We start from the raw sequence: 23,595 nt of genomic DNA, 5'->3' as shown, positions 1-23,595 counted from the left end.
CTTAAGTGCAGGTAGAAGTGCTCTTGAAAGACCCTAGGTGGGTAAGGCCTCCTGCTGAGAGACCTCCTGCCCCTCCTTCTCCTCCCTCTGCAAGCAGCTTGCCCTCTTTGCTGCGTCTGCTCCATCTCTCTGTCATTGTGCTGTGCGAGGGGGACAGTCCCATGACTGTGAGGAAGTGGTGTAACCAGAACGCTTGAATTCAGAAGCAAGGTTTCTTCACTTGTGCAGCACTCCCTGTCACCTTACCAACTTTAAATAACTCTAGAAAGCCACAAACTTACACCAAGCCAGTGGAAATCAAAAAGCAGGTTACCTAAAAGTTGTTAATGATCCCTTTTAAATATCGCTGCTGGGGGTCCCACATGTGAGTGCTTTGGAGACGTCCAAAATAGCAGGTCGTGCATCAAATCAGCATTGCACACTAATTGACGTCACAATCTGCCTCATTTGCAATCTTTTGCTGAACACAGACAACGGCCGTACTACCGACCTGCCCAAGATGGTAGCCGCCGTGACCTGTGCCAGAAGTGGCCGGATGAGAGGCGGCCACCACTTTTCTGCTGTAACCGGCCTAAAAATGCCTGCACCAAGAGGGGGAATTTTGCCCTCCCTTGTCTCTGTGATTGTTTCACACATACACCCGCTGTCTCTTTATCTCTCGCACATACTCCCTCTGTCTCTCACTTCATCGTATTCTCTCTCTGATCCTTACCGTAGCTTTTTCTCATGCATTTCTCTCCTTTTTTAGTTCTCTCCGGCTTCTAGTTCTGTCTCTGGTTCCTTGTATCTCTCCCTTTTTTGAATTTTGGTTATTTCTTTCAAATTTTCATCTTCCCTTTTCTTAGCCTGTTTTTCTCTCTGTTTGTTCTTCAGTGCTTTGCTAAGTGAAGGCAATTGACCAAGGCCACAGGCTGGTACTTGGGGAGTGTAGAATTCCATCCATGGCCATAGAAAAGTGCTTTGGGGAGTGGAATGATTCCAACCATGTCTTAGTGGTAGCATTTTCAACTCTGAATCAGAAGGTTGTGGGTTTATGTCTCCCTCCAGAGACTTCAGCACAAAATCCAGACTAACACTTCAGTGCAGTGCAATACTGAGAGAGTGCTAAACTGTCGGAGATGTTGTCTTTCAGATGAGACGTGAAACTGAGGCTCCGTTTGTCCATTCAAGTGGACGTAAATTATTCCATGGCGCTATTTCGAAGAAGGGCATGGATGTTCTCCCAGTGATTTAAAATCATGTCAATGTCCCATTTTATTCATTAAAGTAAAGTAATCCTGAAAACATACTGGGTGTTAAATTGGTTAGCCCCTGAAAATAGATGTGGGGATTGTGATGCGCGATTACGCTGCACCCATTCAGTGTAATGCAGGCAGCACTCCAACTTTGTGCTGCCTGATCATTATAATGATTGCTGCATGACTGTTCATTGGCTGTGCACCTCAGCATGGGGGCAATATTGTTACTTGCTAGCACTACTTAAAGCGAGCCAATACTGCTTAAAGCTAGCCTGCACCTCTTAAAGGGAAGTGCATTGTGACTGCGGTAGGTGCTGAGATTCTTGGGAATAGTGTGCTGTGCAACAATCAATAATGGCTAACCGTGGGAGAGAGTGTGCGCCAAGCTTTTTGGACACTGCACTGGAGGTCTTGGTGGAGGATGTGGAAAAGAGGAGAGAGGTCCTGTATTGTCTGCAGGGCAGGAACACACTAGACACACGATGAGAAGGCAGAGGCCATACTCAGATGAGGACTTCAATGGGCCAGGCCACAGAAAAAGTCTGATGGGTGTACACAACAAAATGCTTGGTGCATTGGGACACCTGCCAGAAAGCCTGCAGTCAATCTCAAGGAGCATGGAGTAGTCTGACGCCAACTTGGCACAGGGCTTTTCACAGAGTTTGGAGTCCATCCTTTCCAGAATGGAACTGGTGGCCTACTCCATTAGCACACTTGTGGAACCAACCATGGTGCAGCATCTGATGATTGATGTCTCAGCTACCATTGCAGCACACGCAGTAGCCACCCAATATATGAGTTCTGCAGTGGAAGCTCAGACTGTTGCAATTATGGCTGTGGCTTACAATGTTCAAAGGGTGTCACAGTGGTCCAGAAATCAGTCGCCCAACAGATCATTAGGATTGCTGAGACGCTGCCTCAGGGGAGTGGCAGTGGCTCCACAAATCATAAACATGCTGTCCTCTCTCAGGATTGCAGCATTCATGATTCCACCCCTGTGACTTTGCCATTGCCCTTTCTGTTACCTGTCAGCCAGCCAGCCTAGACTGCTGCAGTTATTGCTGAGATGGTACAGTCTGAAGCCGGGCCTTCTAGGTCCAGAGCTGCTCAAAGTCATCCTTCAAGAGCATCGACAGCATCCTCCACTGAAAGACAGCAGCCTTCCACCAGCCATGCTGCAACCATTAGGGTAGCACTACTTAGGAGCACTAGGACAGTCAAAAGCACATGGAATGCAGGCACTGAGGGAATGCACAAGGGTGGTTTAATTTTGCATGCAATTTGTCATGATTTAATTTATAAATTTTGTTTGGAATGTGTATTTTATGTTGGCTTTTACTATTGCATTCTGGCCTAGAGGATGATGTAATGGACAATGATAGAGGGAAGGTAAGGAGTGTGGGACTGTTGGTGAATGGGAAATTGGGGCTGAAGTTATTGGTACCATATTTGAACTCATTCTTCACGTACAGCCCGGGTGAAAAGGAGCTGTCTAGATTGCAGCCTCTGTTCCTCTTTTTCCTTTTCTGCCTCCTTCTCCTCTTCCTCCTGCACCTCAGCTTCTTACCTCATAGGTGGTGGCAAGGGCTGTTCCTTCATAATGGCCAGGTTGTGAAGCATGCAGCATACCACCACAAATCCTGAGAGCCACTCAGACGAGTACTGCAGGAACTCCTCCAGTGTGGTCCAGGCAGCGGAATCATTGCTTCAGGATACCTATGTTTGCAAGCCAGAGCTATGAGCCATGTTGTCAGCGGATAGCCCTTATTGCCCAGTAGCCACCCTTTTGTCGTGGTGACTGAAATACAGCTGGTACAGTGGACTGTCACCGAATGACGGCATCATGACTGTTGTCAGAATAACGGGCGTTGCATGATTTGCTGCCTATGGTCACACACCATCTATACGTTGAGGGATTGGAATCGCTTTTGGTTCAGGTATATGGCAGAGTCAATAGCACCCTGCACCATGGAGAAGCCTGCAATTCTTGCAAACCTTTGGGCTCACTCTGCCTGCTTCTCTCTGGCAAGAGCAAATTAAATGAAGTGATCTGCCTTTGAATAGAGAGCCTCAGTAACTTCCCTCACACAACGGTGGACTGTAAACTGTGAGATGCTGCTAATATCTCCAGCACCAGCCTGGAAGTAGCCAGATGCATAAAAGTTCATAGCCACGGCCACATATGGAAAAAGGAAAAGATTAGTAAAAGTAAATGTGGGTCCATTACAGGCTGACACAGGAGAAATTATAATGGGGAATAAGGAAATTGCAGAGAAATTAAACAAATACTTTGTGTCTGTCTTCACGGAAGAAGACGCAAAAACTCCTCCCTGAATTAGTGGAGAACCAAGGGGTTTAGCGAGAATGAGGAACTGAACAAAATTAGCATTAGTAAAAAAATATTACTGGAGAAATTATTGGGACTGAAAGCTGATAAACCCCCTGGACCTGATGGCCTATATCCTCGGGTTTTGAAAGAGGTGGGGGAAAAGTTAGAGGATGCATTGGTTATCATCTTTCAAAATTCCATAGATTCCAAAACGGTTCCCGCTGATTGGAAGGTAGAAAATGTAACCCCACTATTTGAGAAAGAATGGAGAGAGAAAACAGGGAACTACAGACCAGTTAGCCTGACATCAGTAGTAGGGAAAATGCTAGAATCTATTATTAAGGACATGGTAACAGAGCACTTCGAAAATAATAATAGGATTGGGCAGAGTCAACATGGATTTATGAAAGGGAAATCATGTTTGAGAAATCTGTTAAGAGTTTTTTGAGGTTGTAACTAGCAGAATAGATAAAGGGAAACCAGTAGATGTGGAGCATTTGGATTTTCAGAAGGGATTCGATAAGGTGCCACACAAGAGATTATTAAACAAAATTAGGGTTCATGGGATTGGGGGTAATATACTAGCATGGATTGAGGATTGGTTAATGGACAGAAAGCAGAGAGTAGGAATAAACTGGACATTTTTGGCTTGGCAGGCTGTAACTAGTGGGGTACCACAAGGATCATTGCTTGGGCCTCAGCTCTTCACAATCTGTATCAATGATTTGAATGAGGGGAACAAATGTAATATATCCAAGTTTGCTGATGATACAAAGCTAGGTGGGAATGTAAGTTCTGAGGATAATGCAAAGAGGCTTCAAGGGAATATAGACAGGCTAAGTGAATGGGCAAGAACATGGAAAATGGAATATAATATGGAGAAATGTGAAGTTATCCACTTTGGTAGGAAAAATAGAAAAGCAGAGTATTTTTTAAATGGCGAGAGATTGGGAAATGTTGGTGTTCAGAGGGACCTGGTGTCCTTGTACACAAATCACTGAAAGTTAACATGAAGTTAAGAAAGCAAATGGTATTTTGGCCTTTATTACAAGAGGATTTGAGTATAAGAGTAATGATGTTTTACTGCAATTATATAGGGCCCTGATGAGACCACACCTGGAGTACTGTGTACAGTTTTGGTCTCCTTACCGAAGAAAGAATATACTTACCAAAGAGGGAGTGCAACAAATGTTTACCAGACTGATTCCTGGTATGGGGGGAATTGTCCTATGAGGAGAGATTGAGTAGACTCATTGAAACATACAAAATTCTTAAAGTGCTTGACAGGGTAGATGCTACAAGCATGTTTCCCCTGGCTGGGGAGTCTAGAACCAGGGGTCACAGTCTCAGAATAAGGGGTCGGCCATTTAGGACTGAGATGAGGAGAAATTTCTTCACTCAGAGGGTGGTGAATCTTTGGAGTTATCTGCCCCAGAGGGCTGTGGAAGCTCAGTTGTTGTGTATATTCAAGATATAAATTGATAGATTTTGCATTATTAAGGGAATCAAAGGATAATGGGGATAGTACAGGAAAGTGGATTTGAGGTGATCCAAAGATCCCCTCATTGAGCCATGATCTTATTGAATGGTGGCGCAGGCTTTGAGGGCCGAATGGCCTACTCCTGCTCCTATTTGTTATGTACTTTTGTCAACTTCACAGCACTGGCAATGCCGTCCTTGCCCTGCTCTGAAATTGGAGTTGTGGCTACAGCAGTATTAGATTTCACTGATGACTTCCTTAGTGAAGTGCAGATGTCCCAAACATTGGTCATTGCTGAGGTTCATATTATTGCTCCCTGAACAGAGAATTGCTCCCTGAACATCCTGGGCAGATGTGGTACCCTGCTGAGAGCCCTTCTCCCCATTTTCCTCCCTCTTCTAGCAGCTTGCCCTGCTCCGCACAGCCTCTGCTCATTCTCACAGTCATGCTCAATTCCAACAGGAGGGCTTACTAATCCACCCATGTCTGGGAGCAACTGGTTTGTGAAGAAGCCTTAAAGTCAGTAAAAAGTACTTTAGCACCTGCCACACTACTCCCTGCAGATGTTTGAAACTTGAAACAACTATAGAAAGTACTAAAAATGTGTAGAATTGTAGCAACAGCCAGAAGAAATACACCAGCAACTAACCTGTAAGTAGTTGATGATCCCTTTAAATAGCGCTGGTGGTGGGTCCTTCATGCTGCTTAACATTGTGTTCAGCTTTGTGAGGTTGGCTGGAGCATGGAGGTCCAAAATGGCAGCGTTGGCGTGATGTCATGATCTGCCTACTCTACATGCTTCTGGCAAACGTTAAGTGTGCATTCGCCAACCCCTTTATCAATATGGTATCTGGCGTGCTTCATGTCAGAAGTGTGCGCCCGCACCGTGGACACCATTTTGCAACTGTAATAGGGCTTGTAGCATCCAGAAAAAGGGAGCTACCAACCCCAATTTCATCTCCAGTTTGTTTATTTCACTTCTCTTATAGGTTAGTATCGAAGAGAATTTTAATTGGATCACAAAAAAATCAATTTAATAGAGTGAAAGAAAACATTTACATTATATCACACTTTTCTTGACCTCAGGACATCCCAAAGTGCTTCACAGTCAATGAAGTACTTTTAAAGTGCAGCCACCGGTGCACTGTTGGAAACACAGCACCAATTGGCACTCAGCAAAATCCCAAGTGAGATAAATGACCAGCTTATCTGTTTTAGTGATATTGGTTGAAGGATTAATATTGTCCTGAACTCAAGGAGAACTCCCGACTTTTCTTCGAATAGGGCCAAGCGATGTTTTATGTCTACCTGAAAGGGTAGGTTAACCATCTCATCTGAATGGCGGCATCTTCGACAGTGCGGCAGATTTAACTTCCAGAAATTTTATCTGGAATGTGGAAACCATAAGAACATTGATGGCTCATGTAAGGAAAGAACTGGTGCAGACTCGATGGGCCGAACAGCCTATTTCTGTGCTGTAGAATTCTATGATGTCAATCTAAGAAATTAAGCTCATGCAGATTAAGGAGGCCAACGACAGTTGTCCTGTCACGGATTAGTGCTAGAATCACTTTGGCCTTCTCTTAACCATAGTGTTTTAGAACACAGTAGAATCCATTTGTTCCATTGCGGCTGTGCTGGCTCTTTGCTTGGGCAATCCAAAATGAATTCCATGCTACCTTCTGTAAAGCATTATTATTCTTTTGAAAGTAGAATATCCAATGTTGCACACAACCTTCTAATGATTGTCAATTAGTCAGACAACATTAAGGTAATCTACTTTGTGAATAAAACAATTCCATATAATGCAGAATAATCTTGCAATGAACAATTGCTCTGAAGCTGAGTCTGAAAAGGCTTTTAATAAGAACATAAGAACATAAGAACATAAGAAATAGGAACAGGAGTTGGCCATACGGCCCCTAGAGCCTTCTAGGGGGAGAAGGGAGAGAGGAGGAAGGGAGGGAAGGAGAGAGGAGGGAGGGAGGGAAGGAGAGAGGAGGGAAGGAGGGAGGGAGGGAGGGAGGGAAGGAGAGAGGAGGGAGGGAAGGAGAGAGGAGGGAGGGAAGGAGAGAGGAGGGAGGGAGGGAAGGAGAGAGGAGGGAAGGAGGGAAGGAGAGAGGAGGGAGGGAAGGAGAGAGGAGGGAGGGAGGGAAGGAGAGAGGAGGGAGGGAGGGAAGAAGAGAGGAGAGAGGGAGGGAAGGAGAGGGGAGGGAAGGAGAGGGGAGGGAAGGAGAGGGGAGGGAAGGAGAGGGAAGGAGAGGGGAGGGAAGGAGAGGGGAGAGAAGGAGAGGGGAGGGAATGAGGGAGGGAGGGAGGTAGAGAAGGAGGCTGAACGGCTGGGCCCAAGACTTCGGGCTGGATTTACAGGTAGGTGGCGTCGGTTCTCGGAGGGTGTCATGGAGGTCCGGGGTGGGGGGGGGGGAAGAGTCGCAGAGGTCCGGGGGTGGGGGGGAAAGAGTCGCGGAGGTCCGGGGGGGGGGGAGTCGCAGAGGTCAGGGGGGGTGGGAGAGTCGCGGAGGTCGGGGGGGGTGGGAGAGTCGCAGAGGTCCGGGATGGGGGGAAGAGTGGCGGAGGTCCGGGGTGGGAGAGTCGCGGAGGTCGGAGGGGGGTGGGAGAGTCGCGGAGGTCAGGGGGGTTGGGAGAGTCGCGGAGGTCGGGGAGGGTGTGAGAGTCGCAGAGGTTGGGGGTGGGGGGAAAGAGTCGCGGAGGTCGGGGGGTGGGAAGAGTCGCGGAGGTCGGGTCGGGTTCGGTCGGGTGGGAGGAGCCTTATCCACGCAGCCCCAGTGAGGCCATTCGGCCAGGGCTAGGGGCTGCGTGCTTCAGGCCCCTCCCACAGTTTTGGGCGCCTGGAGGTACTGCACATGCGCGTCCACTGTAACGCGCATGTGCAGAGGTCCCGGCACTGTTTTCAGCGCAAGGACCTGGCTCCGACCCCCACAGCTCGTACTGCGCTGTGCCCGGCTCCAGAGGACCTGCAGGGAGCCGGAGAATAGGTAAGTTTTATTTAAGCGCACTTTGTGGCTCGAAAAACAGTCGTCCAGGTCCGGACTGCGCCGTTTTAGGCGCGGCCCGAAACTTGGGCCCACAGAAACTGAAAATGAATTGGCTAAGTGGTACCACCATCTCTGAGTCAGCAGGTTGTAGGTTAGGGTTCCACTCCAGAGTCTTGAGCATAAAATCGAGGCTGACATTTCAGTGCAATACTGTGCGAGTGCTGCACTGTTGGAGGTGCTGCCTTTCGGATGGGATGTTAAATCGAGACCTCGTCTACCCCACCTGTCCCCTCACGTGGATGTAAAAATTCCATGGCACTATTTCAATGAAGAGTTGTAGAATTTTCCCTGATGCCCAAGCCAATATGTATCCCTCAATCAACAGCACTAAAAAAACAGATGATATGCTGTTTGAGGGACCTTGATGTACGCAAATTGATTGCTGCATTTCCTACATTACAACAGTGACTATGCTTCAAAAATACTTAATTGGCTATAAAGTGTTTTATGATGTCCTGAGAAAATGAAAGACACGATATAAATGCAAGTCTTTTTTGCTTTTACTCAATGAATGTACAGATGGTATGGGAGGCTTAAAATTATCACCACAGGTGCCTTTGTCAATTATGCAAGTTCCATTCATGATTTATTGATACTCGTATAGACATGACTATGAAAAAGGTTTGAGGAGGAAAGCTCTCGGGTGGCTAGCTGCTTAGTAAGTTAGGACCCTACATAATTGTCTGTGTACTGTCATTTGTACAATACATGCTTCATTACTGATTTAACATTTGGGATTACAAAGATATGATTTCTGCTACTTGATCCTGAGGAACCCAATCACAGAAAATCTTTTCAACTCGATCGTTTTTTGTGAGCTGTTAAATCTTGCACAACATCAGGAGTTTATTTTGGAATTTAAATGTAGGATCATTCTACATTATTTAGACTTAATGGGAGCTGCTTGACTTTCAACATTTAGTCATTGAGTCACCTTGCTACATATTTCTTGTGCCATTTAAACTGTCACAGAATCAAATTATGGTGACAAAAAACAAGTGAGCTGAAATTATCATATCTTTGTAATCCCAAATAATAACTCAGTAATGAAGAAGAATAACTTGTTATGAACACCAGAGTACTAAATTGTGCAATTTTAAAGGGGGTGCAGGAACAAAGAGACCTGGGGTTCACATATACAAATCTTTGAAGGTGGCAGGACAAGTTGAGAAGGCTGTTAAAAAGGCATGTGGGATCATTGGTTTTATTAATAGAGGTGTATAGTACAAAAGCAAGAGAGTTATGCTAAAACTTTATAAATCATTGATTAGGCCTCAGCTAGAGTATTGTGTCCAATTCTGGGTACCACATTCTAGGCAGAATGTCAAGTCCTTACACAGGGTGCAGAGGAGATTTAACAGAATGGTACCAGGGATGAGGGACTTCAGTTATGTGGAAAGACTGGAAGAGTTAGGTTGTTCTCCGTAGAGCAGAGAATGTTAAAGGGAGAATTAACAGAGGTGTTGATAACCATACGACACAGATTTAAGATAACTGGCAAAAGAACCAGGGGAAAGATGAAGTAACTATTGTTTTACACAGCGAGTTGTTATGATCTAGTATTCACTGCCTGAAAGAGTGGTGGAAGCAGATGCGATAATAACTTTCAAAAGGGAATTGGATATATACTTGAAAAGAAAACAATTGCAGGGCTATGGGGAAAGAGCAGGGGAATGGCATTAATTGGATAGCTCTTTCAAAGAGCCGGCATAGGCACGATAGTCCAAACAGCCTCCTTCTGTGCTGTAAGATTCTATGATTCTATGAACTTGCTGCCGATGCCAAACACCAATAATTGAAATATTATCATCATCTAATTTGTGTTTGTTCATTTTTGTTTTTGTTCCAATGACTTTGTTTCTGTGAGGGAGGGAACAGGAAGTGTGTACGAAGATGGTTGACCAGGGTAGTTTTTCACATCCTTGTATGTGGGTAACATACCATACACACTGAAAAAGCATGTTTTTTGGCATCTATTGATGAACAATTTTGCATGAGATAAGGACTTAGAACTGAAGTTCAAACAGTTCTTATTTGAACAGTGCCGCGGTTTCTTAAACATTCATCTGAATAGTCAATCTGACAATGCAGCGGAGCTCCCTCAGTACTGCACTGAAATGTCAGTCTCGATTAAGTGCTCAAGTCGTAGAATGGGACTCGAACCCTTGACCTTCTGACTTAGAGGTATGTATGATACTACTGAGTCAAGCTGACACCTGACCAGTACCTAACTAACTTCTTGAAGAAAATATTCCCAAATTTAAAGAAAAATAATGCTTGTAACTGATAGAAAGAGGAGGTAAGGATTTTGCTTTGAATCTACTATACTTACCCCTTTAGAATTAAAAATATATATATATCTCTAGAGAAAGAAAAAGCAATAACTTACTACTTTCCATGACTGATTTATCGTAGTGACTTGCTATATGATAAACTTCCCAGAAATTCATGCTGCTAACAGGCAGCAAGGACACTTCAACAATGCTATTTAAAGAGCCCATCCACTACTTGAAGTTCAGTTGTTGGTTTTTCCTTTTAGGCTACTGGTTAACTTCTGGGTATTTTTTGGCCTGACTTAATTTTGACTGTTGAGGAGAAGATTTTTCCTGCACTCCACTGTTGTTGGCTGCTTTCACAGCAGTTGTACTGCAGTCATGGATGGTCTGGTAGGTAGCCTTTGATGTTGGAGGATACGGGGGAGCAGCAAGGAAGATAGTCGAGAGCAGCTGAATAAGAGGGTGGAAGAGGGCACTGCACAGGAAGCCATACCCACAGCAGACCTTCAGGGAGCACTGCTCCTATTTCAACTTCTCTGAAGAATAATGTTTGAGGTGTCCTCATTTCACAAAGGTGACATCTAGCTATGTCACCTGCTGCAGCCACAACTCGAACTTCACACCACGGCATGGTCAGCACTGTCTATGGCCATCAAGATTACCATGGCCCTTAACTTTTATGCCATAGGCTCCTTCCAGGCTGAAGCAGATGACATTAGTGATATATCCCAATTTGCAGTTCAGCTCTGCATCAGGGAGATCACCTGGAGAAACAGCTACATTACTTTTCCATGGATAGAGCAAAGCAGGATGAGAGAGCATTAGGCTTAGCTCACATGGCATGCTTCCCCAGAGTCCAAGGTGCCATCGACTGGGCTCATATTGCTTTGTGTGGTCCCCATCATCAACCTGGCATCATTATCAATTGAAAAGGCTTCCACTCCTTCAAAATTCAGCTTGTTGGCGATCATCATCACATCATTATAAACAGTCGCTCGGGTTGAACATGACTTGCATCCACACTAAAAATGAGTAGTCAGGTGACTGATGAACTCATTTTAAATGGTGGCAGATGCCTGTGAGTAAATTATTTTAACATGGGGGTGGGGTGGCTATTGCACATCAGCCACCACATGGGCTTGATGGAGCAAGGTCTTGGTCCAGTGGCAAGGGGTTCCAAGATGACTGGAGACCAGGCTCCACTGCATGTGCCAATACATACACACAAACTCAAATATACTCCTACTGTCCTTCCTTCCTCCACCTCATAGGACATCTCTCTACGTGGAATTGATAGTACTCAATATGAGCCTCATGACCTCACAGCCTTGCTATTGGTCCATGCTGTGCCTTCCCTTGGTCTTGTCCATGCTGCACCACATTTGGGCTCCGACCTCTCCACTCCTCCGTGCCTCATCTGTCCTCTCGTCTCTGCTTCCGATCTCTGGACCTCGCCGGTCCCAACTTCCACTCCTCATCGGTCACTCCCTCCACACCTCCCCGATTCTGACCTCCGCTCCTCACCGCTTCCAACTTCCGCTCCTCGTTGTGCAATTCCTCCCCTCCTCGCCGATTTCAACCTCCCCTCCTCGCCACTTCTGACCTCCACTCCATGCTGCTTCTGACCTCCACTCCTTGTCGGTCCCTCCCTCCGCTCCTCGTCGCTTCTGACCTCCACTCCTCGTCACTTCCGACCTCCGCTCCTCGTCGTGCCGACCTCCGCTCCTCGTCACTTCCGACCTCCGCTCCTCGTCGCTTCTGACCTCCGCTCCTCGTCGCTTCTGACCTCCGCTCCTCGTCGTGCCGACCTCCGCTCCTCGTCACTTCCGACCTCCGCTCCTCTTCGCTTCTGACCTCCGCTCCTCGTCGTGCCGACCTCCGCTCCTCGTCGTGCCGACCTCCGCTCCTCGTCGCTTCTGACCTCCGCTCCTCGTCACTTCTGACCTCCGCTCCTCGTCGCTTCTGACCTCCGCTCCTCGTCGTGCCGACCTCCGCTCCTCGTCGCTTCTGACCTCCGCTCCTCGTCGCTTCTGACCTCCGCTCCTCGTCGTGCCGACCTCCGCTCCTCGTCGTGCCGACCTCCGCTCCTCGTCGCTTCTGACCTCCGCTCCTCGTCACTTCTGACCTCCGCTCCTCGTCACTTCCGACCTCCGCTCCTCGTCACTTCCGACCTCCGCTCCTCGTCACTTCCGACCTCCGCTCCTCGTCGTGCCATTCCTCCCCTCCTCGCCGATTCCGACCTCCACTCCTCGCCACTTTTGACCTCCACTCCTCCTCGGTCCCTCCCTCCGCTCCTCGTCGCTGCCGACCTCCGCTCCTCGTCACTTCTGACCTCCGCTCCTTGTCGCTTCTGACCTCCGCTCCTTGTCGCTGCCGACCTCCGCTCCTCGTCGATTCTGACCTCCGCTCCTCGTCGCTTCTGACCTCCGCTCCTCGTCGCTTCTGACCTCCGCTCCTCGTCGCTTCTGACCTCCGCTCCTCGTCGTGCCGACCTCCGCTCCTCATCGCTTCTGACCTCCGCTCCTCATCGTGCCGACCTCCGCTCCTCGTCGCTTCTAACCTCCGCTCCTCGTCGCTTCTGACCTCCGCTCCTCGTCGCTTCTGACCTCAGCTCCTCGTCGCTTCTGACCTCCGCTCCTCGTCGTGCCGACCTCCGCTCCTCATCGCTTCTGACCTCCGCTCCTCATCGTGCCGACCTCCGCTCCTCGTCGCTTCTAACCTCCGCTCCTCGTCGCTTCTGACCTCCGCTCCTCGTCGCTTCTAACCTCCGCTCCTCGTCGCTTCTGACCTCCGCTCCTCGTCGCTTCTGACCTCCACTCCTCGTTGCTTCTGACCTCCGCTCCTCATCGTGCCGACCTCCGCTCCTCGTCGCTTCTAACCTCCGCTCCTCGTCACTTCTGACCTCCGCTCCTCGTCGTGCCGACCTCCGCTCCTCGTCGCTTCTGACCTCCGCTCCTCGTCGTGCCGACCTCCGCTCCTCGTCGCTTCTGACCTCCGCTCCTCGTCGCTTCTGACCTCCGCTCCTCGTCGCTTCTGACCTCCGCTCCTCGTCACTTCGTCACTTCTGACCTCCGCTCCTCGTCACTTCCGACCTCCGCTCCTCGTCGCTTCTGACCTCCGCTCCTCGTCGCTTCTGACCTCCGCTCCTCGTCGCTTCTGACCTCCGCTCCTCGTCGTGCCGACCTCCGCTCCTCGTCGCTTCTGACCTCCGCTCCTCGTCGTGCCGACCTCCGCTCCTCGTCGCTTCTGACCTCCGCTCCTCGTCGTGCCGACCTCCGCTCCTCGTCGCTTCTGACCTCCGCTCCTCGTCGCTTCTGACCTCCGCTCCTCGTCGCTTCTGACCTCCGCTCCTCGTCACTTCTGACCTCCGCTCCTCGTCGCTTCTGACCTCCGCTCCTCGTCGCTTCTGACCTCTGCTCCTCGTCGTGCCGACCTCCGCTCCTCGTCGCTTCTGACCTCCGCTCCTCGTCACTTCTGACCTCCGCTCCGCGTCACTTCTGACCTCCGCTCCTTGTCGCTTCTGACCTCCGCTCCTCTTCGCTTCTGACCTCCGCTCCTTGTCGCTTCTGACCTCCGCTCCTTGTCACTTCTGACCTCCGCTCCTCTTCGCTTCTGACCTCCGCTCTTTGTCGCTTCTGACCTCCGCTCCTCGTCGCTTCTGACCTCCGCTCCTCGTCGCTTCTGACCTCCGCTCCTTGTCGCTTCTGACCTCCGCTCCTCGTCGCTTCTGACCTCCGCTCCTCGTCACTTCTGACCTCCGCTCCTCGTCGCTTCTGACCTCCGCTCCTCGTCGCTTCTGACCTCCGCTCCTCGTCGCTTCTGACCTCCGCTCCTCGTCGCTTCTGACCTCCGCTCCTCGTCGCTTCTGACCTCCGCTCCATGCCGTTTCTGACCTCCACTCGACGCTGTTATCGACCTCGCTTTGTTGATTCTGCTGCTGTGCTGGGTAGCTTTTTTTGGATTTGCCCACACCTCCAAATTCCAAACTGCTCCTCTAACTGTCCCATGAAGTCGGGCTTTTTTGATTTGCAATCACAGGACAGAGAGTGGAGAGCGCCAGTCTCTGTACGAGAGCAGAGGTCGGAAACGGCGTGGAGCGGAGGTCGGAAGTGACGAGGAGTTGGGACCCCAACTATTTACAATCTATATTAACGACTTGGAAGAAGGGACCGAGTGTAACGTAGCCAAGTTTGCTGACGATACAAAGATGGGAGAAAAAGCAATGTGTGAGGAGGACACAAAAAATCTGCAAAAGGACATCGACAGACTAACTGGGTGGGCAAAAATTTGGCAGATGGAGTATAATGTTGGAAAGTGTGAGGTCATGCACTTTAGCAGAAAAAAAATCAAAGAGCAGGTTATTATTTAAATGGAGAGAGATTGCAAAGTGCTGCAGAACAGCGGGACCTGGGGTACTTGTGCAAGAAACACAAAAGGTTAGTATGCAGGTGCAGCAAGAGATCAGGAAGGCCAATGGATCTTGGCCTTTATTGCAAAGTGGATGGAGTATAAAAGCAGGGAAGTCTTGTTACAGTTGTACAGGGTATTGGTGAGGCCACACCTGGAATACTGCGTGCAGTTTTGGTTTCCATATTTACGAAAGGATATACTTGCTTTGGAGGCAGTTCAGAGAAGGTTCACAGGTTGATTCCGGAGATGAGAGGGTTGACTTATGAGGAAAGGTTGAGTAGATTGGGCCTATACTCATTGGAATTCAGAAGAATGAGAGGTAATCTTATCAAAACGTACAAGATTATGAGGGGCTTGACAAGGTGGATGCAGAGAGGATGTTTTCACTGATAGGGGAGACTAGAACTAGAGGGCAAAATCTTAGAATAAGGGGCAGCCCATTGAAAACTGAGGAGAAATTTCTTTTCCCAGAGGGTTGTGAATCTGTGGAACTCACTGCCTCAGAGAGCTGTGGAAACTGGGTCATTGAATAAATTTAAGACAGAAATTGATAGTTTCTTAAATGATAAGGCAATAAGGGTTTATGGCGAGCGGGCAGGGAGGTGGACCTGAGTCCATGATCGGATCAGCCATGATTGCATTGAATCGCGGAGCAGGCTCGAGGGGCCGTATGGCCTACTCCTGCTCCTATTTCTTATGTTCTTATGTTCCAACAATCATAGGACAGAGAGTGGAGCACCAGTTCAAACAATCACAGGACAGAGAGTGGAGCATCAGTTCAAACAATCGCAGGATAGAAGTTGGATCAACGTTCTTTGGAATAATTACATCTCATTTTGATCTGCAGGAGTCTGGAGAAGATCCGTTCAAACAATCTCAGGACAGGAGAGTGGAGAGCGCCACTGTTTGCGATCACAAGCAGCGTATCATGCAGCTCTGGACCCAGTTTCTTGGCAGCACTCATGACTCATTTGTCCTTCGCCAGTCCTCTGTGCTGCCTTTGTTCCAACCAGGCCTTAGATTATAGGCTGGTTACTGAGTGACAACAGCTATCCCCTTCAGACTGAGCTCATGACTCCTGTCAGGAACTCGGGCTCAGCTGCAGAGCTCTGAGTGCTCTGCCACCACCAGAAACATCATCAAACAGACAATTGGCATGCTCAAGCAACACTTCCCTGCCTGGACCATTCATGCATCCAGATTTGTTGTCTGCTGCATGCTCCTTAACTTTGCTATCATGAGTCCTTACCACCAGTTGGGCAGCTGGAAATGCAGCAGGAGCAGGAGAAGCAAGAGCAGCATGAAGAGGAGGGAAAGCATAAGCACCATTGTCCATGAGTGTCCCTAATTGCCGGAGTTCTTAGAGAGCAGTTCATCCAAGAGCGCTTCATGTGAACGATCCCTCCCATCCCCAATACATTAACACTCCCACAATCCTAATCACCACCATCCTTACTATCGCCACGCGATTGACTTCTAGCCTTATGGGTCTTGCCCTTACGTCACTACAAATATAAATGCCAACACCAAATTCAGAATGAAAAACAAATTTATTAAACAACTCAATTCCCAATATATCTAACAATTACCAGAAAGAATTATGAATCACTCTTATGCAACTTCTTGGTGCCTGTCTTCTGTGCTTGTTTACCTATCCTCGTGCTCCTATGAAGTGGTTTCCCAGTGGCTAAAGCTTGATGGAAGTCTGTTGAGCTTTTATTGATGACACTTCATATGGCTGTGTTGGCCAAGCTCTGGGCCATCAGGGCCCGACTGCAGACTACAGCATTTTGACGTGAACCAGGGTAATCTTTCCCAGCTGGCTGTGTTGTGGAGCAGGTGGTGGGGTAGCAGGCATGCTGTGTCTCTCCCATAGAGCCAAGGAGACTTCCCTGAGACTGCGCCTCATCTCTCCTCCGGCTCTGAGTGAGAACAGAATGCTGGAGTACCATGATGCTCTGGAAGTCTCTGTCAAGACTGGCCCCCAAAACCAAAATTGCAGCCACCTGAGCTTCTATGGCAGCTGTCAGCAGAGGCTTCATCATGGTGGGTATGACTGTCATGCTCATGGATCTGGCCATTCACTCCACGCTGAACAAGTCCCCATGTTCTGCATGTTAGAGATGGACTCCTCCATACCCTGCGACATTGTGCCTTCTTCGTAGCCTGTGCCATCAAAATCAGCATCTGAATCCACTGCAGCAGAGCTAGTATGCGATCACACCTTTTCGCAAGCTGGCACCTGTAGCATTATATGCTCCTGTCCTAGCTCCTGAACACTTGTGCCCAGTGATCCACCATGTGAAGACCCATCTTCTTGCCTAGACACTAAAGTACACATGGTGCCAGTCTCTGAGCTGGCACTTGCAAGGATGAGATCAAGTGACATTACATCTTCAGAAAGGCTGGCTCCTCTTCATGACGGCACATCTTCAGTACCTGAGATGAAAGAAAGGACAAAGGTTAGCTTTTGGTATGAAGGGAGAGCTGATGAAAGTAGTTTGTCATGCAGAATTTGTTGGATGAGCTAGAATTAAGAAGGGAATAAAGAGGATATGGTGTGAAGAAACCCTGCATAACATCTCCTCCAATGTTATCATTCACCACAGTCATGACTCTCCATCTGTCAGTTATGGTCATCATGCTTTGTTCAATGGGGGAGAGGGTGGCTGGTGGGTTCAGCCACCTTCGGTTGTCTCAAATTGTAGGCAACCTTCTGCTGCAGCAAAGAAGGAAATGCCATTTTGTGAGGTGTTTAAAGAATGTGCTTGTCATGGACGGACAGCTTGTCTGCACCGTATCAGATGTGAGGTGTGGCAAAGTGAGGAATGCAATAGTGGTGAGTGTGTAAGTGTGAGGAGAAGGGGATGTAGTGAAGTGTAGTGCAGTGATCATAGGAGAGTGAAAGGAAGTGGGAGAGGGGATTATTGTGAGTAGTGGGGGTGTAGGTGGTGGAGGTGTGAGCAGAGAGTAAGAGAGCAATATTCTTACCTTGACAACACTGGTGAGGTCATTGAACTTTTTTGGCATTGAAGTCATGTGCTTGGAGCTGAGCTTCCGGCATTGACCTCCTCTGCGACATCTTCCCATTGGTGGTGAAGGTGTTGCCTGCAGAGCTTTTTGCTTCTGGGGGAGCAGGATCTCCCTCCTCCTGTCCACCACCTGGACTAGGGCCTCCAATATAATATTGAAGAACCTGGAAACCCAATCTACAGGTCTTTCAGTAAGTTCTTCACTTGTGAAGTTTTGCTGTTGTCTGCAGCCAGAGTGCACCTCCTGTTTTAGAGGTGCTGGCTGCCCTTAATGGAGGCAACCTGAACGCCGCCCCCACCAAAACAAGCATGCAGCCAATGAATAGTACGGGTAAACAAGCATGCAGCCAATGACTAGTACGGGTAGCGCTGACTGCACCCCCGAATCATTTTAATGAGGTCTCAGGGAAAACGTGAATAGTCATGTGCAATATGTCCATCGCCCCTTGTGCCCCTGTTTTGGGGTGATCGATCTTCTAGGCCAAAATTTCATAAAAGCATGTTAAAAAAGTTATATTTTAAATCTAACCTGGCAGTGATTAAAATGCAAAGCTGCACATCTCTCTAAAGTCCTATTGAACACATTTCCATATGGCCTATTAGAAACACGAATACTCTACCTGGATCTTACTTGATGCCTGTTGAAATGTATGCAGATGTTCATTGATTATAATCTGAATGCATTCATTCTTCTATCCTTTGCAATGCAGCCTTACACAAGGGAATTTACTCACAAAATAAATGAACTGAGATAAATATTGAACAACAAGATGTGATCAAAATGGTTTGGCAAGGCAAGAAGGCATTTATTTAATGATAGGACACCTGTTGAAGTCTTTTTACTAATATGAATAGAAAATGACAGCTTGCGAGTTTTGTTTAAATTGGACGCCTGCTATAATTTCATTACACGAGTCCTTTGAATGTTCTTTAGGAGTCTTCAACTTTGTTTGGGAAAGTAAAAGAAGGATGAGCATTCCCATTGGATGAAGCTCACAGAGCTTTTGAATATGCACCTCTTTCTGTCGCCAATGCTGTCCCTTTTTCTTCTGAAGACACTGGTTCATGATGATCAATCTCCTGTACGTCACAGAGTGCCCATTCTTCATGTGTTAACCCAGATTTGTTGGCCAAGATTCAATGTGAATCCTATCAGTCTTTTTATCATGTGGGCATCACATCTGAGCCCAACTCCTCCTCATCTAACATCCAAATGTGCACTTTCTAGCAGAAGTCAATTGATATCATTCAAGCGTAAGATATCCTAGTTGAGTCTACTCCCCTAAGAAGAACTGAAGTAACCTATAATTGTCCTTTCTGTGTTCAGCTACTCCCAAATATCTGAAGTATTATATGGGAGTTCACTGATTGAGTTCACAGACATTCCTAGTGCAGTTTGTATTTCATTAATCGTATTATCTATCGCTCAGTTGGTAGCACTCTCACCTCTATGTCAGAAGGTAGTGGGTTCAATTTGCATTCCAGAGGCTTAAACACAAAACCTCGGCTGACACTCCAGTGCAGCACTGAGGGAACACTGCACTGAAGGAGGTGCCATTTTTTGAATGAGACATTAAAATGAGGCCCCGTCTGCCCTCTCAAGTGGATGTAAAAGATCCTATGGCACTATTTTGAAGAAGAGTAGAGGAGTTCTCTCTGGTGTCCTGGCTAATATTTATCCCTCAACCAACATCATTAAAATAGATTATCTGGTTTTTATCACATTGCTGTTTGTGGGGCATTGTTGGGTGCAAATTGGCTGCCGAATTTCTTATATTACAATAGTGACTACACTTCAAAGTACTTCATTGGCTGTAAAGCAAGTTCTTTCTGTTATGTATTGTCCAGGTACATTAAATGTATGGTAACAATGGTGCACCACAGAGGGCGCTGTGGTGGGAGACCTGAAAGTACCTGCAAGACAGAGTATAAAACACTGCCTACCACACCTGAGAGTCACTCTGGAGTTACACAATAAAGGACTAAGGTCACAGCAGTTACTACAACACCAGACTGTGTGGGGTCAGTGATTTGAGTGCTACATACATCACATTGGCGACGAGGACACGGACGAGCTTCACGCAACCATGGCTACTCTGGGCTCGCTAAAGGATTTTACAGTGGGTAATGATTGGGAGGCCTTTACGGAAAGGCTCGAGTACTACTTTATAGCAAACGACCTGACAGGGGGCACGAACACACTGAGAGAGAAGTGTAATGCGATATTGCTGCCCAGTTGTGGCAATGAGGTTTACTGTCTCGTCAGGGATTTGCTGGCACCCGCGAGCGCCAAGGACAAGTCATATGAGGAGCTGATTGAACTCATTTGTGACCAACTGAAACCGAAGGAGAGCATCCTCACAGCCAGGCACAAATTCTTCCACCACTGCAGACCTGAGGGCCAGGATGTCACCAAATATGCTGCGGACATCAGGAGACTTGCGGCGCCGTGTGATTTTGGCACACACCTTGACGAGGCGTTGCGAGACGTTTTTGTTATGGGGATTGGCCATGAGGATCTCCTTCACAAGCTGCTATCCACTGAACCTACAGTCAGCCTGCAGCAAGCCATCAACATCAGCCGGGCATTTATGACCTCGACTTGCAGCACCAGGCAGATGATCCACACGGTCTCGAACCTGGCAGGTACTATTCACAGGATAGCGCCCATCACGGACAAAACTGCAGAACGTGGCTCTGCCCAGGGCAGAGAGCATGGACCTCGGGGACCTGGAACTCAGAGTCCGCCGAGCGGGGCTAATTGAGTAGCACCATGCTGGCGCTGCGGAGGAAGCCATGGCGCTCACCGGTGCAGGTTTGCGGAGTATACGTGCAATACCTGCCACACGAAAGGCCACCTTCAGCGTATGTGCAAAAGAAATCGGACTCACCATGTGGCTGAGGAGATGGTGGATGATCTGCTATCCAGTGAGGAGCAGGAGGTAGAAGAAGATGATGCGTTTGGACTGTATACGCATACCGGTGATTCGCCCCCAATGGTTTTGGAAGTCAAGATTAACGGAGTCCCAGTGAGTATGGAAGTGGACACGGGGTCGGGTCAGTTGCTGATGAGTCAGGAAACTTTTGATAAACTGTGGATCAACCCAGCTGCACGACCCAAGCTGGTCCCGGTCACGGCGAAGCTGCGCACCTACACCAAGGAACTGATACCTGTTCTTGGCAGAGCAGATGTGCAGGTATCTCACGGGAGTGAGATGCACGGTTTACCTTTGTGGATCATTGCAGGTGATGGGCCAACGCTACTCAGCAGGAGATGGATGGGGAAGGTCCGTGGGAGCTGGGAAGACTTCATTCCTCCACAGACCGCTGTCCCCCGGGTTCCCAAAGAGCAGCGCCGACTGAGCTGGAGGAGAAAGAAGGGCTTCGACGGACTGCTCCAGCAGGCACTGTTGGCCCGCGGGCAGAGGCCGGCTCCGGAGGATGCGGCAGTGTGGGGGCCGGTGTGTTGTGGCTCCCGGGTGCGGTCGAAGTGTGGTGGATCCCGAGAGAGTGTCGAGAGCGAACTGGTAGGCAGCAGCAGGCTAGAGTTCAGCAGGGAAAACACCCAGCAAACCAACCTCACAAAAGGTCCGGAGAAGGAAAGCTGTTCATCGGCAGTCTAAAATCTCGACACAGACAAGCAGGCCCTGGAAGAAGTGTTCTCCAAGTACGGGCAGATCTCCGAGGTGCGAGTGATCAAGGACCCCCAAGCGTCCTGCGGTTTTGGCTTCAGCACAATTATTCTGGGCCGGTTTTTTTTGCTGACACCTATTCCTTCTTTAACCCCATCCACAACTGCATGAAGAGAGTAACATGTCATGCCAGAAGCCTCTTGGAAATGCAGACGGCATCCTCTGCGATTGCAAAATAGATGTAGAGCAGAAACAGGATTCACATTTCTCTTCTCAAACTCGCTCAGCAGTGCAGTCAAGCCACTCACATTCTCAATTGGTTCAGTAATTGCAGGAAGCTCCTCCTCAACATAATGAGCGTTTAACCTACGCCTTTTCTGTACCATTTCTTCAGGTACGCTCTGTCTCTTTTGGCTTGGAACCTCCTTTTCTGTAATCGGCTACAACTGTTGGTGGAGTTGTTTCAATGTAAAGGGGCACAGCGAGCTCAAGATGATGGCGAGCCTCGTGGCAGCAGAGTTCTGCAGAGAAAGGCAAGCAGAGCACCTAAAATGACAGCGCCCAGTGGAAGCCTTGTGGGAAAAACAAGATGGCGTCTTAAAAGGGAAATGTACTCAGGAGTCTTAAAAGGGTCTTACACCATTGGCGGTCCCCACAAAGAGACTTTTGTAAGGCAAGAGCAAGTCTAAATAAGTAATGTGACTTGTATGAGGTGATTTATGACAAGAGTTAATATTTTGATGCTGAAATAATTACTGTGTTTAAAATGATGGATATGATTTACGGAAAGAGTTAATACCATGAGGTACAAGTAAAAGGGTTAATGGATCTGTGACTAACATGACCAATGGATTAATGCGATTTCCGATTTTGTGTGATTCATGCAATGGTTCAGCGGCTGCAGATGAGCCACAAAGGCGACTACTTTCTGAGAACAGAGGCAACACACTAGTTTCGATACCCTGTCTCAGCGCAGCCCATTACCTTGGGCAAAAAGGGGCTGTATGCCGCCACCGTACCTCACCCAGTGGAGCTGGGATTAAATAACTGTTCAGTGTACCTTCAACCTTTTGTTATAATTCTTCAATGCATCTATATGTACCATACAAATGTACTGTCTATGTGTACCTGCTTTCTGTTGGAGGTTATACTCATGTACTTCATCACCCATGTAAGGACTGCAAATACCACATGCTTGCACCGGATCACAAGCATAATCTCTACATGGGGGAGAAGAGGGAAGTGGATGGTCATGGACTCACACTCACAAACCAACCAGGATGAACAAGGCCAAGGTTACCGGCAATGACTTTTGGAACTGGGGTGGGGAGTGAGATGTTATGTATTGTCCAGATACATTAAATGTATGGTTACAATGGTGCGCCACAGAGGGCGCTGTGGTGGGAGACCTGAAAGTACCTGCAAGACAGAGTATAAAAGGCTGCCCACCACACCTGAGAGGCAGTCTGGAGTTACACAATAAAGGACTAAGGTCACAGCAGTTACTACAACACCAGACTGTGTGGAGTCAGTGATTTGAGTGCTACATACACCACACTTTCCTTTTTCTTATGAGCTAAGCAGGAAATTATGAAAATAAACTCCGAGTACATAAGCACTCGGATATCCAAAGGATGCTGTCTACATTTACACACGGTCAGTAGACATGATAAGGATTCCAGTACTATACAGAAAGAATAATGTATGACCATTCTCCTTTGAAAGTTGATGAAAGATACGCCTTTCTTTCATAATGTACTGAGTGGAGTAGGAACTTCGTACTGTGCAGGTCAGATATACAAGTGATTAACTTGGTTTGCCATCAAAAATACTTTGGATTAAGTATTGTGGATGATTCTGTATCTGCGACAACAGTTGGCAGTTCCTCCCCTCCCTGCAGCAGGCTGATTCCTTCTCTAGATAATGAGTGCCACTCTCAGCATCCAATGCACTCGATGGACTACTGTGTTTGACACTGGCCATGACCTTGGATAACAACAAATTGTTATAAAATCTGTGGAACTGGTAGAATACTGAAGATGATTGAAAGAACGGGATGAAAACAAGACAAAAAGAAAAACAATCGTCAGTAAGAACATTCATTTAGCTGTCCCTTAACTGTACAAAACAATGGCTGGTTTA

Source organism: Pristiophorus japonicus, chromosome 10 (assembly GCF_044704955.1).
Source record: "Pristiophorus japonicus isolate sPriJap1 chromosome 10, sPriJap1.hap1, whole genome shotgun sequence".
NCBI lineage: Eukaryota > Metazoa > Chordata > Chondrichthyes > Pristiophoridae > Pristiophorus > Pristiophorus japonicus.
Note: the sequence above shows the minus strand (reverse complement) of the source record.